The sequence below is a fragment of the Puma concolor genome, chromosome B2, assembly GCF_028749965.1.
Source record: "Puma concolor isolate L17-30 chromosome B2, mPumCon1.1.hap2, whole genome shotgun sequence".
Taxonomy (NCBI): Eukaryota; Metazoa; Chordata; class Mammalia; order Carnivora; family Felidae; genus Puma; species Puma concolor.
In genome coordinates this window covers 10740378-10761620 of record NC_141671.1, presented here as the reverse complement: position 1 = coordinate 10761620, position 21243 = coordinate 10740378, and the positions used below count along the sequence as shown (strand labels likewise).

General features: G+C 42.5%; 1 long non-coding RNA gene across 1 annotated transcript in view; it reads left to right on the top strand.

The window, feature by feature from the left end:
• Window positions 1-21243, top strand: part of LOC147580722 (uncharacterized) — a 330825-nt gene that overhangs the window by 176940 nt on the left and 132642 nt on the right. The window contains exon 2 of the long non-coding RNA XR_015251034.1: window positions 14958-15029. This is a non-coding gene — a long non-coding RNA (uncharacterized LOC147580722). The remainder of the gene's footprint in view (window positions 1-14957; window positions 15030-21243) is intronic.

Here is a 21243-nt window from a genome sequence, read left to right as displayed (position 1 = left end):
TAAATAAATATATTTAAAATTTTTAAGTTTTAGCTACTAATATAGTAAATAGTAACAATTGTAACCCATATAAACAAAACTCTCTGGGGCCCAGATAAGTTTTAGGCATGTACAGGTGTCCAGAGACCAAAATTTTGACAACGCGGTTTTCAGAAACTGCGTTTAGCGGTGCATTGCCACCCAGCTCTTAAGAGGAGAGAATGGCTCGGTTTCTTACAGGTTGACTGTGATTTCCTAGCTGGAGCCTCAGTGTGTTCTGAAGAGAAATAGCAGACAAGAGTGACTAGAATATGGGGTTCCTGGCTGGCTCAGTTGGTAGAATGTGTGAGTCTTGATCGCAGGGTCATGCATTCAAGCTCCGTATTGGGCGTGGAAACTGCTTAAAAAATAAGTGACTGGAATCTCACACAGAAGAGATTTTGAAGATTTTTTTTCCTTATTGTTTTTTTACCCTTACATAGCAATCTTTTTTGGAAGAATTTCATTGTTTACTTACAAAATGATTTCTTCCAAACTATATACACATTTTGACCCCAGTGAGAGTCACCTTTAACCAGTATGGATGTTTCTGTACTTTTTTCTACTCCTGAACACAAGACCCATCAAGCTTTGCCTCTCTCGTGACTATTTCTCCCAACGCATTTATTTCACCTTTTTATTCTGCTTTTTATTTTAATTCATAATATTAACATTACTGATGTATTTGATAAATTTCTGTGTTGACCATTCCTCATTGTCTCTTAGGGTTCCAGTTTCTTCTTGATGGATGAGTTAAATCCTTTCCTAACTTTTTCAGACAGGTTTGACTATGGATAATAAACTCTCTTAGTCTTTGTATGCTTCCCAAGTAAAGGATAATTTAGTATGTATTTTATTTTCACAGTTAGTTATTACTTCATATCTCTATTTTTGCTGATAAGAGATGTAATTAGTATTTCCTTTAGACACTCTGCTTTCTTTTGCATCTGAACGTAGGCAATCCAGGCACAATAGCAGGGTTTAGAGAAAAAACATATTTGGGGCAAGTGATCCTTCCAAATTTCACTGTATAAGCAAATGTCAACTTTGCTTCTAATTCAGGCTTATGTCCCTGAGCCTCTCACCATTCCCCACCCATAAGAGATAGTCAATACAATTGTTGTTATTGTTGTTGTTTTACTTTGTTTTTTAGTTAAGTGTGAGTAAGTGAATGACAAGTGTGTTGGCAATTAGTATAAAATTCAAACCTATTGATAGTGGAGATATTGCTGAAGAATGTTAATCTGGGAGAATTCTAGACTCCAAAGTTTCGTGGATCACAGAAATAAATTGGGAAGTCAGCTTGGTGGTTAGCATTGGTAGAAACCTCATATCCTCATGTTTCCTCTTACAAGGGCTCAGACATTCATGCTAAATTTTGCAGGCTGGGCTGAAGCAGACTTCTGACCCAGGGTGGTCAGAAATGGTGTGGTTTTAGGTGCCACTATATATCATGCCGACGAGTCAAGTTGTCAGGAATATTTCAGGACTTAGGGTCAAGGCTTGAGTTAAAGGCCACAAGTCAGGAAGAGCAGATTAGAATCCCATCACTCAGTGAAACACAAGTTGATGTGAGAGAAACAGGTCTAGGTCTTTTAGAGAAAAGGGTCTTAACCAAAACCAGGGTGCACGATGTGGGTACTAGTCGCTTGGTCCAATGACAATGTCAGATCAGATATGTTGGCGAATTTACTGTGGTATCCTGACAATATACTCTGCAAACTGCATTTACAGTTAGAAAAAAAGTGTTCTTAATATCACTTTTCTAAAAATCAACATGTGTGGGGCGCCTGGGTGGCGCAGTCGGTTAAGCGTCCGACTTCAGCCAGGTCACGATCTCGCGGTCTGTGAGTTCGAGCCCCGCATCAGGCTCTGGGCTGATGGCTCAGAGCCTGGAGCCTGTTTCCGATTCTGTGTCTCCCTCTCTCTCTACCCCTCCCCCGTTCATGCTCTGTCTCTCTCTGTCCCAAAAATAAATAAAACGTTGAAAAAAAATTAAAAAAAAAATCAACATGTGTGTAGGTGGTCAACACCAGATGTTAGCAAAATCCTATTATCTGATTCTGCTTGTTAGAATCACACCCTAATTCTGGTATCTTGCTCTGGGTACTTTGTAGGGAATATTGTATGTATTGCCATGCTTTTTAAAATATCTTTTAACCACTGGGGATATGTAGGCTTTTGTATTCACTGCTTAAATCACACACACACACACACACACACACACACACACACACACACACACTCACATAAGTACTTAAAGAGGGGTCTAGGGAGATGTCACAAGTGGAGACTCAAAGCAAATTCTTTGAGGTCAATGAACTAAGATGTCTGCAAGAAAGGAAAAAAAAAAGTTTATAAAATTTAAACCATTTAAAAGAACACCCCTTTCCTTTCCTCAGTCCATGCAACTGCCTAAAAGCCAAGTCATCTTGAATTCCATCTTCTCGGGTGGGTTGCTGTGGATGATGGAATCCTACTACACTCCTCATCAGAATTCTTCATCTCTAAGCTTTTCCTTATAGTCAAGACACTTGTCCTCACCCCACTGATGTGGACAGGGGGTGTCATTCTTTTGTAGCATTTGTGTTTGTGATTGTCTTTGACCCTACTCTTCTCTGAGTCGTAAAGTCAAACACGGTTTCCTGGCTTTGGTGCAGTCTGGAGGTGGCAGTCTACATTTGCTTTCAGATTCCTCACCGGGCAAACCTCGGTTTTTCTTCGAAGCTGGCCAAACCCGCCCCCATCTTACACCTGCTTCCAGCTGCCACCTTTCATGAGCCTGCTGTGTTAAAACACATTACAATAGCAGGCGCTGACAATTTTACATAGTCCTGAAAGCCAGGGAAGCTGGCTCGGAAGAAGGTTTACCTGTGAAAATCTTGCTGAAGGAAAGGGGAAAGAATTCAGCTCTTTATTAGCAGTTTTGAGTTCTCTTGCCTTGAGGAGCTGAGAAAGCCTGCCTCCCTGAGTCTGAAACAGAGAATCAGGTGCTGTGTTCGAAGTGGTTGGTAGTGGGATTGAAATTTATAGGCAAAACTCAAATGTGCAGAAAGGTGGCCATATTTCTCCAAACCTGGAAACCGTTTTCTCCAAAACTTCTAAGTCAGTTTAAAATCCCAATCAGGGAATTTTCCTCTCTCACGTATTTTCCTCTCCTCTTCTTCCGGGATAGCGTGTGGATAGGGCATTGGAAGTCCCATGGCAACAAGGAGGAAGTATCTCCTTTGCAGATTGTGTCCTCGTGTGCTTATTGGCCTCTGCCTAGACACCTCCTCTCTCTGAGGCTGTGCTTCACAGGCTCTGGCTCCTACGGGTCCCCGGCTGATGGAGTGCATTGTTGTTCCCACCCAATGCACCATGACTGCTCCAGGCTCGTGGGCCACCTGCTAACCAGGTGGGTGCCCTTCTCAGTTCTCATGTACTCTTTGAAGCTCAATGACATTATCCATCTGGCTTCTGGATTTGAATTGAACATCCTGCAGCCTCTGTTATGAGCTACTTCTGCCCCTTGGTGCAGCAAATGTCTGGTGAGAATCATCTTCAAATTCTTAGCTAATTCTCTACCCATCTTGGGCAGCTGGGTGGAGAGGGCAGTAGGATTTTCTCCAAATCTTGTTCTTGCCTTGCTGGTATCATAGGAGACCTAGGAAAAGTATGTAGGTGGCTTTTTCAGGCCTGCTTTGCCCATACCTGCCTTCCAATCAACATCTAGGCTGCTTGCTCAAGGCTGGGTGAGGCCGCTGGTAGAGGTGAGGGCTAACTGTGCTCTGCCCACTTACCAGCAAGATCTCTTTGACCTACTTTGTTTGGCTCGATGGGAATTGGGAGGGGCAGACTTTGAGCACAAGAGGAGTAAGAGTTCCTGGAACTTTCTCAAACAGAAAGTTCCATATCCATGCATACATCATAACTATTGTATTTTCTGAATCCTCTAGACCAACATCCACCTTAAATTCAAGAATTTTACATTCCTAATATCCCTTAGTGGTTTGCTTTAACTTTAAATACTTAATTTTCCATTCTAATGCATTTCAGTTATCAATGATTTGGTCATGTACCATTTTTTAAAGACAATGAAAATATTTTAAGGCCCTGTATGTGTGATCTAGAAGGAAAATTAATTTCTGATAAACTTGGTCACTTGTATTAAGCCATTTTTCACATGATTGGTTATATAAAATAATTCATCTCAGTGGTAATGTAACAAGAAAGATGTGGTGCAAATAACTAAAGTAGAGAGATGAGGAGATGCAGAATTTTTAGAAGCTGAACATCTGCTTGGTGTCCCCCAAACCTGCAAAACATAGAGTTTCATATTTGGACTCTTGTCCCTCTTGCTGGGTACCCCAGCAAGCCGTAAAGACAATGGTCTCTTTCGACTTGATAAGGTTGGCCTCAGATCCTGACCGTGTTCAGGAAGGATGTACAGTGAATGGGGGAGAAATGAAGCATATACCAAGAGAGCTGTCTTCAGTAACCATAAATTACTTTATATATGTGCATGCATATGGTAACTTTTATTTGGTAATAAGGTACTATTATTTCTTTCCTTGCCAGATGATAGAAAATACAGGAAATGCATTTGAAGGTGTGAATATTTGTAATTGTGAATCTAAGGGTGCATTTCTTCTTCTGCATTAAGGACCGCCGTGTTCATTGCAGTTAGGAAAGTGACCACCAGGTGAGAACCAAGTCAGAACTAGACTTGGGATTTGTATAAGTTGTGATTATAAGGAGCAGCATATAGTTTATAAAACATTATTGCTTCGTGATTCTCAAAGGAAGAGTTATATTCCTCCTAATGTCTAGTGGACCCAGCTGTTAAGGTACTTTCACAAAGTAAATCAACGAGGAAATAAAGCTGGGATTTACATAATAGTTTTTTCTCTTTCTTTCTTTTTCTTTCTTCTTCTTCTTTTTCTTTCTTCTTCTTTTTCTTTCTTCTTCTTCTTCTTCTTCTTCTTCTTCTTCTTCTTCTTCTTCTTCTTCTTCTTCTTCTTCTTCTTCTTTTAGTTAATCCACTCCCTAATGATAGGTCTTCAAGTACATTTATAAACATCCTTTTATTTTATTTATTTATTTATTTATTTATTTATTTATTTATTTATTTATTTATTTTTAGAGAGAGAGACAGAGATCATGAGTGGGGGAGAGGGGCAGAGAGGAAGAAAGAGAGAATCCCAAGCAGGCTCCATGCTGTCAGCATGGAGCCAGACATGGGGCTGGATCTCACAACCCTGGGATCATGACCTGAGCCAGAATCAAGAGTTGGACGCTCAACCAACTGAGCCACCCATGTGTCCCTATTTAATATTTTTAAAAGGCTGAAATAGTGTCACCTGTGTAAGACTCTGTTAGTTGTCAATGTAGATTCATTTGCTTTAATTTTTTCACTAGTACGTTTTCAAACCTGTAAGGAAGTAAAGAGAATAGTAATGGGCAACTCATGAGCTAAATTTAATAATTAACTGCATCCCTTTTTTACTATATTTGCTTTATACATTTTTTGCTGAAATATCTAAAATAAATTATAGGCTTTATGGTATTTAACCCCGAGAATGCCCTAGAAGGCATTCTCCAAAAATGAAGACATCTTCCTAATTAACCACCCACTTAACCATTACACAATCACGCCAACATCCTTAATATTAACTAATATCCTATTCCTACTCAGATTTCCTCCACTAGCCTTTAGATACCTTTTAATGTTGGTGTGTTCAAAGTAGGATCCGGTAAGGTTCACTCATCACACTTGGTTGTTATCTCTTAGTAGCTTTTCACAAGGAGTCGGTGCACCTTTCCTTTGCCCTTTCCTCGTGTACCATGTACCTGTTGAGTAGAGCTGGCTGGTTTTCCCGCAGAAAGTTCCACCAGCTGGATTTCTCAGAGTGCTTCCTTGTTCAACTTGTTCCTCTCACAGCTGTTCGTGTTCAGAGAAAATTAGATCTACAATTTCAATTAGGCTCACATCACTCATTTTTAGACTCTTTCAGGGGTGAGACACAGGAAGTATGTCCAGTTGACCCACCCTTAGTGATACTGATGTCGGTTACTATGTGTTGGGTACTATGTTGGTTACGAGTCTCACTTCTAAACTAAAAGACTATGTATGGGGGCGCCTGGGTGGCGCAGTCGGTTAAGCATCCGACTTCAGCCAGGTCACGATCTCACGGTCCGTGAGTTCGAGCCCCGCATCAGGCTCTGGGCTGATGGCTCAGAGCCTGGAGCCTGTTTCCGATTCTGTGTCTCCCTCTCTCTCTGCCCCTCCCCCGTTCATGCTCTGTCTCTGTCTGTCCCATAAATAAATAAAAACGTTGAAAAAAAATTAAAAAAAAAAAAGACTATGTTATTGTGAAATAGCTTTTATGCTTCATAATTAATTTGAATTAATTCTGGACTCTAACTTGGACATGGGTACTCATCGAGTTTCTTGGATTCCAGAGAATACTGAATGTAGGTATTTAACCAATACGAAAAGATATGAGATGCTTGGGGGAGTGCAGTCAGTATATCTTGAAATTAAACTGAATTTGCTATCATTTGCTAATGAGACGTTGTTGATTAAAGAAGAAACAGCCACATCAAGACTGCTCCCTTTTGATTCATTCTTTTCCCCTCAGTGACCTTCTATTTCTTTCTGTCTCACTGTATTCCCTAGGAACCTGTGTGTGCCCAGCACACCTTACCAACACTTTGGAGATCGTAGGAGCAAATTCAAAGATTAAAGGTTTTCCTCCTCTTCCTTACTTTCCAACACACATAAACACACACATATACACGTAGAGACAAAGAGAATGGAGAAATAAATGTCACTCCTTTACTCATTTTATGACACATTTTTCACATAACACTATTAGGCTGAATATCTCTATTCATGAGTATATCATTGTGCACGTGTGTGTGTGTTTGTGTGTGTGTGTGTATGTGTGTGTTTTCAAAAGCAAATTTGAATATAAGGTGAGCCTTGCAACTGACTGCATTTTAAATTTTTTTTTTTCAACGTTTATTTATTTTTGGGACAGAGAGCGACAGAGCATGAACGGGCGAGGGGCAGAGAGAGAGGGAGACACAGAATCAGAAACAGGCTCCAGGTTCTGAGCCATCAGCCCAGAGCCCGATGCGGGGCTCGAACTCACGGACCGCGAGATCGTGACCTGGCTGAAGTCGGACGCTTAACCGACTGCGCCACCCAGGCACCCGGCAACTGACTGTATTTTAGAATCGCAGGCATTTGTGAGTAAGCCTGCACGAAGCTGATCGAGATGTTATAAAGAAAAGCCTCTTCTATATTGTGTATGCTCACATTCTCCTCTACACAGTGGTCTAGATCTGTTAATAATTTTTAAAGTAGCTTTGTTTTCACTGAGAGTAGCACTTTTAAAGCTCTTTGGTTGAGGGACATGTGGCCTGGCTTCACTGATCTGCAAACAACACCCCCTCTGAGGACTATTATCATCCAGACGGTTTTCTTACTGAGCAGTTATGAAGGTTTATGACCAAGTTATAAACAGGAGAAGGGAGCTTATGTTAATGAGGTCAACACTGTTTCTGTTATGTCTTTGACTTATTAAACAGCCCCCCAAAGGGAATACCTTTTCCAAATGGGCTAAAGAGAGAAACTTTTGCCAGCTGAAGGCTTGCACCGCGAGTATGCTTAATGATGTACAGCTGGACCTAAATCCACGTGGAGCCATTCAGTGCTGCCCTATCCCCCGGCAGCTGTAACGTTCCTATTTACCTATGTATTTGTCTACATGGTCACTTCTACAATTATTTCTTTGTCTCAGTCCACTCGAGCCGCCGTAACAAAATACCATGGGCTGGGGGACTTAAACCACAGGAATTTATTTTCTCACAGTTGTGGGGGCTGGGAAGTCCAACATCAAGGTGCAGGCAGCTTGATTTCCAGTGAGAGCTCTCTTCCTGGTTTGCAGGTGACTGCCCTTCTCACTGGGTACCTCCATGGCCTAGAGAGAGAGAGAGAGAGCAAGCAAGCTCTCTGGTGTGTCCACTTCTAGAAGAGCGCCAATCCCATCATGAGGGCCCCACTCTCATGACCTCCTCTAACCCTAATTAGGTCCCAAAGACCCCACCTCCAAATGCCCTCCTGCTGGAGGTGAGGGCTTCCACATATGAATTTGCGGGGAGGGGAACACTCAGCCTGGTAACAGTCTCCACATGGAGAGTGAGTGCATGAAGGAAAAAATTATATCTATTTTGTTAGGTCATTTGGTTTACAAATCAGCCTCTGAAGATTTAGGTTGTTTGTGCTTTATTCCCCAGCTGCTGGGTTTGGTGTCAGAGGAATTGTTTCTGTTATGGTCTGGTGATAATACTTGCTCGGATGAGAGCGTACATATCACCACTGAGTCCAAATAAAGGCAGGCATCACAGAAAAGTTCACATACCATGTGAAAGGCGGGTGGTCGATATAGCTCATTCTAGCAAAATAGGTAAGGGTGTACCGGTTACAGTTTCATAGTCAATGTTTCAATGTTTTATCAATTTGCAATTATAGTTTTAGCCCCAGATTTGTATAGCCTTTGATAAGGAAGTCACCAGCTTGTGGTGGGGTGGGGTGGGTAACCAGACAGCTGCTCATGCATACCAATGAGGGTTTTGTCGATGCAAATTTGGAGAGCCCTTTTAAAAATTTAGCCCTAAGTGTCTACTTTGAGCTTCGGTGTGATATGTGATACGAGACCACTTAACCAGCAAGTTTACCTCTAATTTTAGCTTCACCTGAATTAAAGCTGGCGTGATATTGCATACTGCTACAGACATTAGCAACTTGAAAGTGCAGAAAGAGAGAGCCTGAAATTAGCTGCAGTCCAAGGGAAGAATCACCGCAAAGTCACTGATGGTTTTGTGTTGTTTTCGAAATTTCAGGAAATCTCTGATGAATATTAGGGTAAAAGAGATAATTTGCTTCTTCATAGGAACACATTTTTAATGCCATTGATTTCCTGCTTTGGCAGTTTAAGACAATCAGCCCACACACAAAGGAAGCCAAACAAAACAAAACAAGCTGTTTGGGGAATGGATTCTCTAACAAATCCCTCTCAAATGAGCCCAGGTCCCCAGTGAAAAAGGATGCTTTCCAGCTCCTGCTTACTCCTCCAGTGTCCCACCACTGGGCCACTGACATGTTCTATCGAGCGAGACGGCTGAACAATCACGGTACCGTTTTGTTCTGGACATGGGGTCAGCCCATGCGTGTAAGTTTGTTCTCTGTGTGAGAGGAGAGAGAATGGCAGCTACCCATATCCTCTCTTAGATAATCCAAGTGGCCGCTCTACGTATCAGCTTAGCATTACTGCATCTCTGACTTTATCTGCAGTGACAAGAATGTTCACACCCAAGTGCCAATCACATGAATTGAGACTACCTCAATGGGAAGTCAATGAGACTTCCCATTGACTGTCGCTGATGCAGGAGGATAGTAGATCGAAAAGGGGATGGTTACACTTAGGATAATAGTCGCAAAGCAACAACATAAAAAAGTAGCCAATGAGTGAGGGCTACCTATGCAGGAATTTATGGTATCAGTCAATTACTCCAACAAATATTTATTTTGTGCTGGGAGGTATTATAAGATTTAAAGTATTATAAGATTTAAAGTTAAGATGTTGTCTTGACGTTAGAGGGATTGGCAGAGAGGAAGATCGATACGCAGATGAGTAAAAGTATTATGCACACTGTCTCATTACGAGTTTGTCTCATTAACCACAGGGGATTCTTAGGAGTGAGCCACGTCTTTTACTGGGGAGGTCAGGAAAGGCTTAAAAAAAGGCAGAGGAAAAATGTTGGGGGGGAAAATCACAAAAAATAGTGCAAGGCAGTATAGAGCAAATAAAATGAGGGAACCAAACATCTACCTAATAGGAGCTTAGAGAAGGGAAAATTAACTTGTTTAGAGTGGAAAGGAAAGATAAGGTAAGAAAGGGAGTTGAATAATATTTGTGTGTCCTTTGAAGGTGGTGGGGTTGTAATACCTGAACTCTGCTAACATTGCCTTACCCCCTCCCCCTGCTTGTGCATGGAATCTTTGGGGGCCAGGCCTGGGGGCCCTATGGTGCTTGGGGCAACAGAAAGGCATAATTTTCTTAGTGTATCTGGAGATGGGAAGATAGGGCTAAATCAGCCCAAACGGGCTTGCAATTGCCATTTTGTTTCCATTTTACACAGTATTTTGTTGCTGTTTTTTTTTTTTTTTTTTAACTATAACCTACTGGAATAGAAATACATAGAGAGCTAGCTGCTTCTCCACAACAAAAGAGCTCCCTATGAAACAGCAAGAGGTAAAAAGATATGACAGGCAACACTATGGTACTAGAGAAGAAGAAACTTCCTAGAGAAGAAGTTTATTCCCTTTAAACGTAAATTCAGGGAGGAAATCTCAATTTACACAGGAAATAGATTCTATAGCTCTTAGACTATCCCCAAGAAATGTTTGAGTAAATATCTTGGTATTCCTGAAAGAATGACTTCCCTTCTGAGTGGCTGGTGGCATATTCTTACCACTGTGTAAAGAACAGATTCCTGGGGTCACCTGAGTGGCTCAGTTGGTTAAGCGTCCGACTTCGGCTCAGGTCATAATCTCATGGTTCATGGGTTCGGGCCCCGCGTTGGGTTCTGTGCTGACAGCTCGGAGCCTGAAGCCTACCTCGGATTCTGTGTCACCCTTGCTCTCTGCTCCTCCCCCACTCATGTTCTGTCTCTCAAAAATAAATAAAAAACATTTACAAAAATTTTTTAAAAGACTGGATTATTGGTTGGGCAGAGTGTGATCTTAGTGATTACTGATGCACTAGTTTTTAGTTTGACATGAGAGAAGGGGTAGGCTGGTCATATTTCTTTAAAGATGTCTATTTCCAATCGAGGACATTCTTCGTGCTTTGGCAACCAGCCACCCACATGTGCAAGCCCCAAATAGTAATGTCTGAATGTGGGTGTGTGTCTCTTCTGGATGTGTGTGGCTTTCTGTGGACACAAAAAAACAAAAAACAAAGAGCTATAAATGGTTTGATGGAGTAAAAAGATGCCTAAATTGGCGTATGGCTTAGTTACATTTTTATCAATTCTTCCTTTTCAATCTTAGCGTAATTCTTTCATAAGGCAACAATGCGAGCTTTGTGGGAAATTTTGTTGTGTGATGGAAAGACCCCAGAGTTATAAAGATTGGAACCCTGGTTCCTTAGCTGTGCCTTGAGACCCCAGATGAGTCCCTACATTTTGAGGAACATTGTTTTCTTCCTTTTTAAATGGAGTGACTTAAATTAGTGATCTATACAAATCCTTCACATTCAATATTCTAGGATTCTAGATTCTATGAATAAACCAGAGTGATCTTCGTTTCAGAAATCTATTGATAGGAACATTCGTGTCACTTGCTTCCTACAGTGCCTAATTCAAGTCAACCACCAGAACACAGATCTCTGTCATATCGCTGGGAGACTGACACTCGGTGTGGCAGCATTGCCTGGATTTTGAACTTGAGTCAGATAGAACACAGATGAGAGGAGAGGGTTTATGTAAGGTCGTCTCGGTCACATGTAACAAAACCTGTTCCAGGAGAAAGCCAGCTTTTTCTGGAAGCTTCTAGCTACCTAGGAGGAGTTTCGGCACCACTAACATTTCTACTGTCTGAATCTGCCTTCTGATGGCAGAAACATTAACAGGCAGTTATAACTCCCTGATAAGTTGGGGTCGCTTTGTTGTGTGTTGGTAGGGAGCTAAGGCTGTCAGGTTGAATTAGGACCTTTTTATTTGGAGTCCTGTGGGGAGCTAGTTTATAAGATTCTTCCGTTCATACTCTGCTTAATTTCATATGTATTTGACTAGGTACATCCACAATTGTTTTCACTCTAAAGCATTGATTCCTTGCTGTTGTTCCTTGCGAGGTCTTGTTTTAGGCTTTAGGGGAAACACAAAGATGGTCCTTGGTCCTTTTCCTAAAAAAAAAAAAAAAGAAGAAATCAAATGAGGGAGAGTCAGTATATGTCAGTAAGCATTTATTATTATTGAATAACATAACTGTCATTTTGGTTTTGCAAAATAAATGCTAATTACATTGTTTATATGGTGAAATAATACCTGCCAGACCTCCAACACACCATGACACTGTTTGGGTTTTTACTCATAAGTGATATTAAACTTTGTGATGGTAAATGACTAGTTATGCTCAGAAACTTAATCTAGTTCATGCCTAATGGATAGAATCCCAGGTGACTCACAAAAAATATTTGCATGTTAGAACTACTTTTTCATTTGATAGGGAAATGGCTAATTTAATTTTGCCAAGTTGAAATATGTAGGACAAATTATAATAGACTATTTTACTTCTTAAGAAATTTTAATTATTTGGCTTATGTGATACCCTATCATGTAAAATGTCTTCACCCTACAGCTCTTCAGTTGTCCTAATTCAATTTAAAGTCAGAGCATGAGGATGTTGGTACTTTTGATATTGATATTTCAATTAAGGCTGAGGATGTGGACAATGATGAGAAACTAGAGGTATAATTTCTTTACTTGTAAATGTAGATTAATATTTGAACCTGACTCCGCAGTTCAAAGAATCTTGCGGGAGAGTAAAACTCTATGCCCTATAAGCATGAAGGACGTCATGTTTCCCAGGTAGCTTGGAAGAGATAATGACTATGGTTACAAGGCCTTTTAATCCTTTGATTCTCTTTACATTCTCCATTTAAATACTATGGAGGGAATACCTAGCCTTCCATTCTTAATTTAAATACATCTGAAAATATGTAAATGAGGTGGTGGATAATTCACCTAAACCGTTGGAATGATTTATGCTTTAAAGTTACGGTATATAAAAATCTGGTCACCTTCATTCACCGGGTTCCAAGAAGTACTTCTTTATAGATAATGAGGTTCTGAAGCCATGCTAACTTCTGTGGCCTCCCAACTGGGTTTGGCAGGTTCGTTTTTCTACCGGAGAAGTAAGAGAAACTGAAATTTATGCACAATTTTTTCATTGCTTATTTTTTTCTCCTTCCTTCCTTCCTTCCTTCCTTCCTTCCTTCCTTCCTTCCTTCCTTCCTTCCTTCCTTCCTTCCTTCCTTCCTTTCTTCTCTTTCTTTCTTCCTTTCTTCCTTTCTTTTCCTTTCTTCCTCTCTTTTTAACTTCCTTTCTTCCTTCCTTCTTTCCTCTGTCTTACAAAATACCACCCCATTAAACTAATAGGAATTCATTGAAATCTTTTCTATTTTCTTTGCTTATGTAACAATAGAACAGGTATAGAGTAATACTGATGAGGTATAAGTGAAATTGATGAGGGAGCCTCAGGCAAGCTGACAGGTCACACCCCCCCCCTACAAGTGGGATGTGTGTGATATTCCTCAGACATTCCTGGCTGCCCAAGAACAAAGGAAAGGGTAAACAAATGGTGAACTGATAGAGATCCTAGTCCTTCAGGACCTAAGTCTCCATGGTGATGGGAAACAAAAGCAGAAGGAAATGGCAGGTAGAACTAAATGTCCTTATAACCTGCAGCCCATTGACAGATACTTGAGGCTGGCAGAGTAAAAGGTTTCTCCAAGAACTCCTTACTGTCTTAATGCTAATGATTTGCTAGAGGGCAAACCACCTTAGCTTGGAAATAGCCAGGCCTCCAGTATCCTCTGAGTCTTTTTTAGCATATGAAAATCTCACTGGAACCTTCTCCTGGACATTACCTCCCCCAACCCCATAGTATACAACCAGTCTCTCCTCATGGTCCTGGGGCAGCTCTTCCTGCCCACGGGTCCTGTCCCCATGCTTCAATAGAATCCCCTTTTTGCACCAAAGGTGTCTTCAAGAATTCTTTCTTGGTCGTCGGCTCCAGACCCCACGAACCCCAATGTCTCCCCAAAAAACCTCATGAAAACAAGTACCCTCTTAGATAGTGATTCAGAAAACTTTTCCGTCAACTTTGTCTCATTTATGAAGGTGCGCTGTGCCTTCTGCTGGCTCCTGGGGTGATGTTGCTCCCCTCCGACAACAAGAATTTGTAGTCTTTGACAAGCTCCATGTGGAGGCCTGGCTGTCAAAGGGGCCTCTCTTCCAATCAGCCCCGGGAGCAACCATGGGAGGAAGGAATATTCTACCACCTTTCCATTACACAACATGTCCACTGAGCAAACTCTGTTCTGGGGAAGATTAAATGAAAAAAAAAAGAGATAATCTATCGCTAAAAATATTTGAAGAATACCAGATTAAATAAAGTTGATAGGTATACCCATGCTAGGACTTCTCTGAGTCGTTAATATGCTAATTCTCATTATGAATATCCTGGTAGGGGGGAGATATTGTGGGAAGAGTCTTCTACATGTAGTGGACCAGGGAGCCCTCTTTCTGTTAAACAGCTATTACATGTTGTAAAAGAGGCAAATTTTGAGGACAAGAGTTTGGACAAAGCTGTCTCAGCAACCACCAATGTTCCTGCCTTTGTGAGGAGACAGGTGTGGGGGGAAGGATGCAGAGAGTTCTATAGGCTCCCTAGTGGATGCACGTCCCCTCTGTGGAGGCTTCCCGAAGCTGGGCTTCTGTGTCTGCGGCTGCCTCAACATCGTCTGCTGCCTTTCTCTGGTCTCCATCAGCTCAGAAAGTTGAAACTCCTCCATGACTCAGCTTTTCTCTGAATTCTACCTCCTGTCTTGAGACTCACATGGACGCTCATGAAAATGGAGGCATCATGTATTTTGCCTCTCTTGTCCCTTCCCTGTCACACCCTTCCTTCCTTCCATCTCCCATTTTCGTCCGGGACCCTGAGAATCTTCTTGCCAGAGACATTTTTAATGAGTTAAAATAAAAAAAAAAAGAAAGAAAGGCATTTAAAACGCTTATCTGAATTCAGAAAAACCGTTGTTGGCGGTGTTCTGTTCCCAATAAGCATGTTTTTGAAAGCGTTCCCTTTTTTCTTTTGATGCCAGGTCATGAAATCCAGAGCCACAAATGTGAGTGGGTTCACACCAGGTTTCCAGTGACCAGGAATGTACAGCGAGGTAAGAGCAAGAACGGTTTCCGCTTGTGTCTGCCCTCCCTCGCAAACAAGGCATCAAAGGCATCAGGGTGTCAAAAGACAAGTCCCCTTTGACTCCAGGATTCTGCCCGTAGGGAGGCCTGTAGCCTGGCGGAAGGTAACCTCTCCGCACTCAGCTTCCCCCCATGAGAAAGAAGGGTTAGACACCTGGAAAGCAGAGAGGAGTGGGTGTGGCACACCACAGGCGTGTCACTGTTTTGCCCACTGCGGCCACCTTGCAAAAGAAGCCTTGGGTTCTTAGGAAAAGGATTTTGTAAGTTTCAAAGTCAGCTCAGAGCCTCCGGAGTCTGGGGACACAGCCGATCTCTAGCCGGGTGCCCCGAGGTTTCTTTGTGGGCAAGGGCTTCTGTAGATGTGTAACGTGGCCAGGCCACAGCATGGCTCGCAGGACACAGAATCGAGGCACGGATTCATCAAGGCACCTGTGAGGGAGGCGCGGAGCTCTCAGACTGAGGACTGAAAGAGTTGTGGCCATTTCATTCCACTGCTGCTGTGGGGTCTCCGCATATTAAGCTGTCCTTTCAGTGCAAAGACGTAAAGGTACACACAGGTCTGACATGTCTGAGACCAGCCAGAGGGTCTGGGCTTCCTCCTCCAATGGGCATAAAGGTGTATTATTTGTCACTTCTTAAGTAGGACAGCTCAAACTCTCTGAGGTTTCATGGAAGGTGATAGCCAGGATTCTTCAGTCTAACACAAGCAAAATATATATACCAGCTTTTCCTGTAAGAGATTTTAGTTGCTCACCCTCTCTCCCTCCCCTCCCCTTCCCTTCCCTTCCCTTCCCTTCCCTTCCCTTCCCTTCCCTTCCCTTCCCTTCCCTTCCCTCCCTCCCTCCCTCCCTCCCTTCCTTTTCCTCCCCTTCCCTTCCCTTCCCTTCCCTTCCCTTCCCTTCCCTTCCCTTCCCTTCCCTTCCCTTCCCTTCCCTTCCCTTCCTCCTCTTCCCTCCCTCCCCCTCCTTCCCTTCGCTTCCTCCTCCTACCCCTCCCTCCCTCCCTCCCTCCCTCCCTTTTCCTTCCTTTTCCTTCCTTTTCCTTCCTTTTCCTTCCTTTTCCTTCCTTTTCCTCCCCTTCCCTTCCCTTCCCTTCCCTTCCCTTCCCTTCCCTTCCCTTCCCTTCCCTTCCCTTCCCTTCCCTTCCCTTCCCTTCCCTTCCCTTCCCTTCCCTTCCCTTCCCTTCCCTTCCCTTCCCTTCCCTTCCCTTCCCTTCCCTTCCCTTCCCTTCCCTTCCCTTCCCTTCCCTTCCCTTCCCTTCCCTTCCCTTCCCTTCCCTTCCCTCCCTCCCTCCCTCCCTCCCTCCCTCCCTTCCTTTTCCTACCCTTCCCTTCCCTTCCCTTCCCTTCCCTTCCCTTCCCTTCCCTCCCCTCCCTCCCTCCCTCCCTCCCTTCCCTTCCCTCACTCCCCTTCCTTCCTTCCTCCTACCCCTCCCTTCCTCCCTCCCTCCTTCCCTTCCTTCCTTTCTTCATCCCTCCCTTCCTTCCGTCCTCTGTGCCCATCTGTTCTGTTTCTGTCTTTCCTCATCTCCCTCCCTCTTACACGTTTCTCTTCCTCCCTCTGTCTTAGGACATGAAGGCACAATTTAAAAATCTTCTGTCTGGCAACATTTGAAAAGGAATATTCTTTTCCCTGTAGTTGTTACTTACCAAGCATCACAAGGCACGCAACACTTTTCCTGTGCCCAAGAGAAAATAGGTAATCTTTTTGGAAACAGCCAACTTTTTGAAAATAATAATTTTCATTTCTATGGTGCTCCTGTACCGTTTACAAAGAATTCTCACATGTCTAATCTCATTTAATCCTCTCAAATACTGTTATCATCCCCACATTATAGATGAGAAAAATTTAGGGATTTAGGGAGGGCTAAATGAAGAAATTCAAGTGAAATGTCTTAGCAATAGGTTGGAACGTGGTAGGTGGCCCTGAATTCCCTTTGTCTTTCCTTAGCTAGCAGGAATAGTCTCCATCAACAGTCTTTTTACTCCTAAAACAGACTCTTTCCACTTTAAACCACAACCCCTAGGACAGAACAGTTGGTGGAGCCGTACATTTCTGGAATAGAAGGGAAAAGAGGCTGGCTCTATGATTATTTCTCTATTTCCCTGTGCCTGCTGTCAGAGAACATTTCTTTGTATAGAAAGGGTGAGAAGCCCTATAAAATGGCAATTTGGTAGGACAGAGAAAACGTACTCTTCTGCTTTTGACTTGTTCGTAAACCTTATTTTATTTATTATTTATTTATTTTTTTAACGTTTATTCATTTTTAAGAGACAGAGCATGAGCCAGGGAGGGGCAGAGAGAGGGAGACAGAGAATCTGAGCAGGCCGCAGGCTCCGAGCTGTCAGCACAGAGCCCGATGTGGGGCTCGAACCCACGAACCAGGAGACCATGACCTGATCTGAAGTCAGATGCTCAACCGACTGAGCCACCCAGGCGCCCCTTGATTTGTTTATAAACTTTAAATTCCAGTACATACATCTGTAGAAAAGGCTGGTTCGTGTTTGTTTTTGTTTGCTTCTTTCCCCTCTACTCACTTATCTTAGAAGAACCACAATGCAGACAACACAATAAACTGTGCTGGCCTGCAGGGCCCTGATTCGGAGGCACATGTGGCCATATGAGAGCCCCAAACACCAATACAGTGCAGGCAGCGGCACAGAAGAGTGAGTGACAAGTGGTCATTTTGTTGGACTGCTTCACAGAACAGATGGGCTTTTAGGAGTTTTCTGAAGTTTGTGAGTATAAATCTAAACCGTTCTGAGGATTCTTTTCTTCTATATACATTTTAATATCTCTATTCGTATTTGGTGCTTATGAAATGCAAGAGACCAGGCAGAGAATCCTCCTAGAATGGGGCCTGTCAGGGCAGTGTAAAGTTCCCTCTTTAGGCGCGCCAGAAATCCTTGCCCTACCCATTTATCTGTGTGGCTGTGGGAACAGATTTAATAGGAGAGTGCGTGACCCAATCTGAGGCATTGTTCCGGGAAGGTCATGCTACCAAATCAAGTGAACTGCCAGATCTCATAATACGTCCAACGTTTCTTTCTTTCTTTCTTTCTTTCTTTCTTTCTTTCTTTCTTTCTTTCTTTCTTTCTTTCTTTCTTTCTTTCTTTCTTTCTTTCTTCTTCTTATTTTTTTTAATGTTTATTTATTTTTGACAGAGAGGGACAGAGTATGAGCTGGGGAGGGGCAGACAGAGGGAGACACAGAATCCGAAACAGGCTCCAGGCTCTGAGTTGTCAGCACAGAGCCTGACATGGGGCTCGAAATCTTGAGCTGTGAGATCATGACCTGAGCCGAAGTCGGACGCTTAACCGGCTGAGCCACCTGGGCGCCCCATTTTCTTATTTTTTAATGTTTATTTACTTTTGAGAGAGAGGAGGGAGAGACTGAACATGAGTTGGGGGAGGGGCAGAGAGAGAGGGAGACACAGAATCCGAAGCAGGCTCCGGGCTCTGAGACGTCAGCACAGAGCCTGACGTGGAGCCCAAACTCACGAACTATGAGATCGTGACCTGAGCAGAGGTCAGACGCCTAACCCACTGAGCCACCCGTGTGCCCCGCAGTGTTTATTTCTTGCTCACACATGCTAATGCAGACTGTGGGGGTCCAGGAATGGGGGGCAGTGCTGTCCTCCTCCACATGGTCACTCAGGACCCAGGCCGACACAGGTACCGCCTTGCCACATGAGGTGTGCTGGGGCAAGAAAAGGAAGAACCTGGAGAATGACAAAGGGGATTTTCATTAACATAGCTCAGAAGTGACACCTATCGGGGCACCTGGGTGGCTCAGGTAGTTCAGTGTCCGACTCTTGATATCGGCTCAGGTCATGATCCCAGGGTCCCGGGATGGAGCCCCACAAGGGACTCTCTGCTGGCAGTGTGGAACCTGCCTGTGACTCCCTCTCTCTCTGACCCTCCCCCATTTACTCTTGCCCTCTCTCTCTCTTTCTCAAAATAAATTAAACTTCAAAAAATATATACAAAAAAAAAAAAAAAACAAAGAAAGAAAGAAAGAAGGAAGGAAGGAAAGAATGAAAGGAAGGAAGGAAGGACACATATTTCTTCCCAAATTTCATTGATCAGAACTGGTCATGTGGCCTTGCCTACCTGCAAAGGGATTGGGAAGGACAGTTTTCCAGAAACCAGGAAGGAGGAATGGAAATGGAATTTGAGGAACCCAGAGTTTTTCTCAGCCTTATTAGATATTTGTAGAAATAGCCAAGTTCACCATTATTGGAGATATTATCATGGGCATATGATGTACAGCCTCCTCCTTTATTCAAGAAAAAGAACAGAAATACATGAGATGAACAATTAGATAATAAAAATATTTATCTTTGCCTTTAATTAAAATACGAATTATTTTATATAGATGACTAGAATCTCTACATGACAGTCACCTTCTGGTGACCGTTTTCTTAAAGAAAACAACCTTATGTTGTCTAAGCACACATTAATATTGAGCCAGAAAAGACCCTAAAATTTACCGGGTGGGTCAGACAGGTCAGTGTGGCATGAATTAGACATGTCTTTGGTATCAGGACTCTAGACTTTTAAAATTTTAATGTGATGGAATTTGAAATAGCAGTTTTTGGGATTTGCTTTGCTCCTTCTGGCTGACAAGGGCACTTGTTAATAGTTTTTAATGCATATTTCACCTACTTTTAAATATAAAAAAATTAAAGGCAAAGTCCAAACATTTGAAGGTGAAAAGAAATCACTCATCTTGTGCATTTCTGGCAGCGTTATAAATTAGCACAGTCCTTTGGGAAAATAATCCAGCAAAATGTATCAAAGGCTTTCCAAGTACAGTATTGCTACCAGTATGTCAAGAGTCATAAAAATGCTTATAACCTCACTAATCCCACCTCTGGGAACCTAACTCAAAGAAACATAGGTATCCCCTATCACTCATCTCAGGTAACATTCATGAAAGGCAATGGGGTTGGCTGCTACCCCAAGAAACTTCTTTGATAAGGTCATGATTTGATCAAAATGAAGGGAGTAGGAATAGAGTTCATATAGCATTCAGTATATAGATTATTCTCAAAATTAAATAAGTAAACATTCTAGAAAGCACCTGCTAACATAAATAAACTAAATTATTTGTCATAAAGTCCAGGTTCTTCCATTTTTCCGCAAGATCACTGTTGACTTTGTGAGCTCCTCCGGCAGAGCGTCCCAGAAGTTTTCTATTCTAATGACTGTGTTTCTCTAGTTTCCAAATAAACACTTACAGCATGGAAATCTAATATCTTTATCACTTACATTCTTTTCTTTTTAATTTTTTAAATGTTTATTTTTGATAGAGACAGAGCGTGAGCAGGGGAGAGGCAGACAGAGAGGGAGACCCAGAATCCGAAGCAGGCTCCAGGCTCCGAGCTGTCAGCACAGAGCCCGAGGCGGGGCTCAAACTCACAAACTGTGATGGCGAAGTCGGGCACTCAGCCGACTGAACCACCCAGGCACCCCTTTGTCACTTACATTCTTGTGTGTTTTACATCTTAGGTGTTGGCAAAATACTTGAGTAACCAGGTGGTTTTAAAGAGTATTTCTGCTTCGAGGAACCTGGGTGGCTCAGTCGGTGAAGTGTCCCACTTGATTTCGGTTGATGTCACGATCTCACACGGTTCATGAGAACCAGCCCCGCTCGGGACTCTGTGCTGACAGCTGACAGCGCAGAGCCTGCTTGGGATTCTCTCTCTCTGCCCCTTCCCAGCTCTCAAAATAAATAAACTTAAAAAAGAATTTATTCATGCTTCGTATTGGCAAATTTTTCTAGGTTTGGTCTCCCAACCATGTATTTAAATTTTGTTTGATTCAAACCAAGACTAATTAAAATACCCTTACCCCTAGTTACAATTGGAAGCCATGAAAGCAGTTCTCTGCAAATTCCAAAAATAGAGTTTTATCTCTTAAAAATTAACAGTGGTGTCCACAGATTAGGGAGAATATAATGTACCACAGACTCTTTGAACAGACCATCTACGTTTTCTAACTAATACATATTATGTACAAAAATACACTTGATGTGGGGACCAAGTAGTGTCGAGGAGGAAAGCGTATGATATATGGACTTTTTGTCTTCATGTTATGTCCATAATCAATTACATAAAGACAAGAAATCATCTTGTTTTTTTTTCAGTCTGTTTGATTTTTGTTTTGTTTTGTTCTAGGAG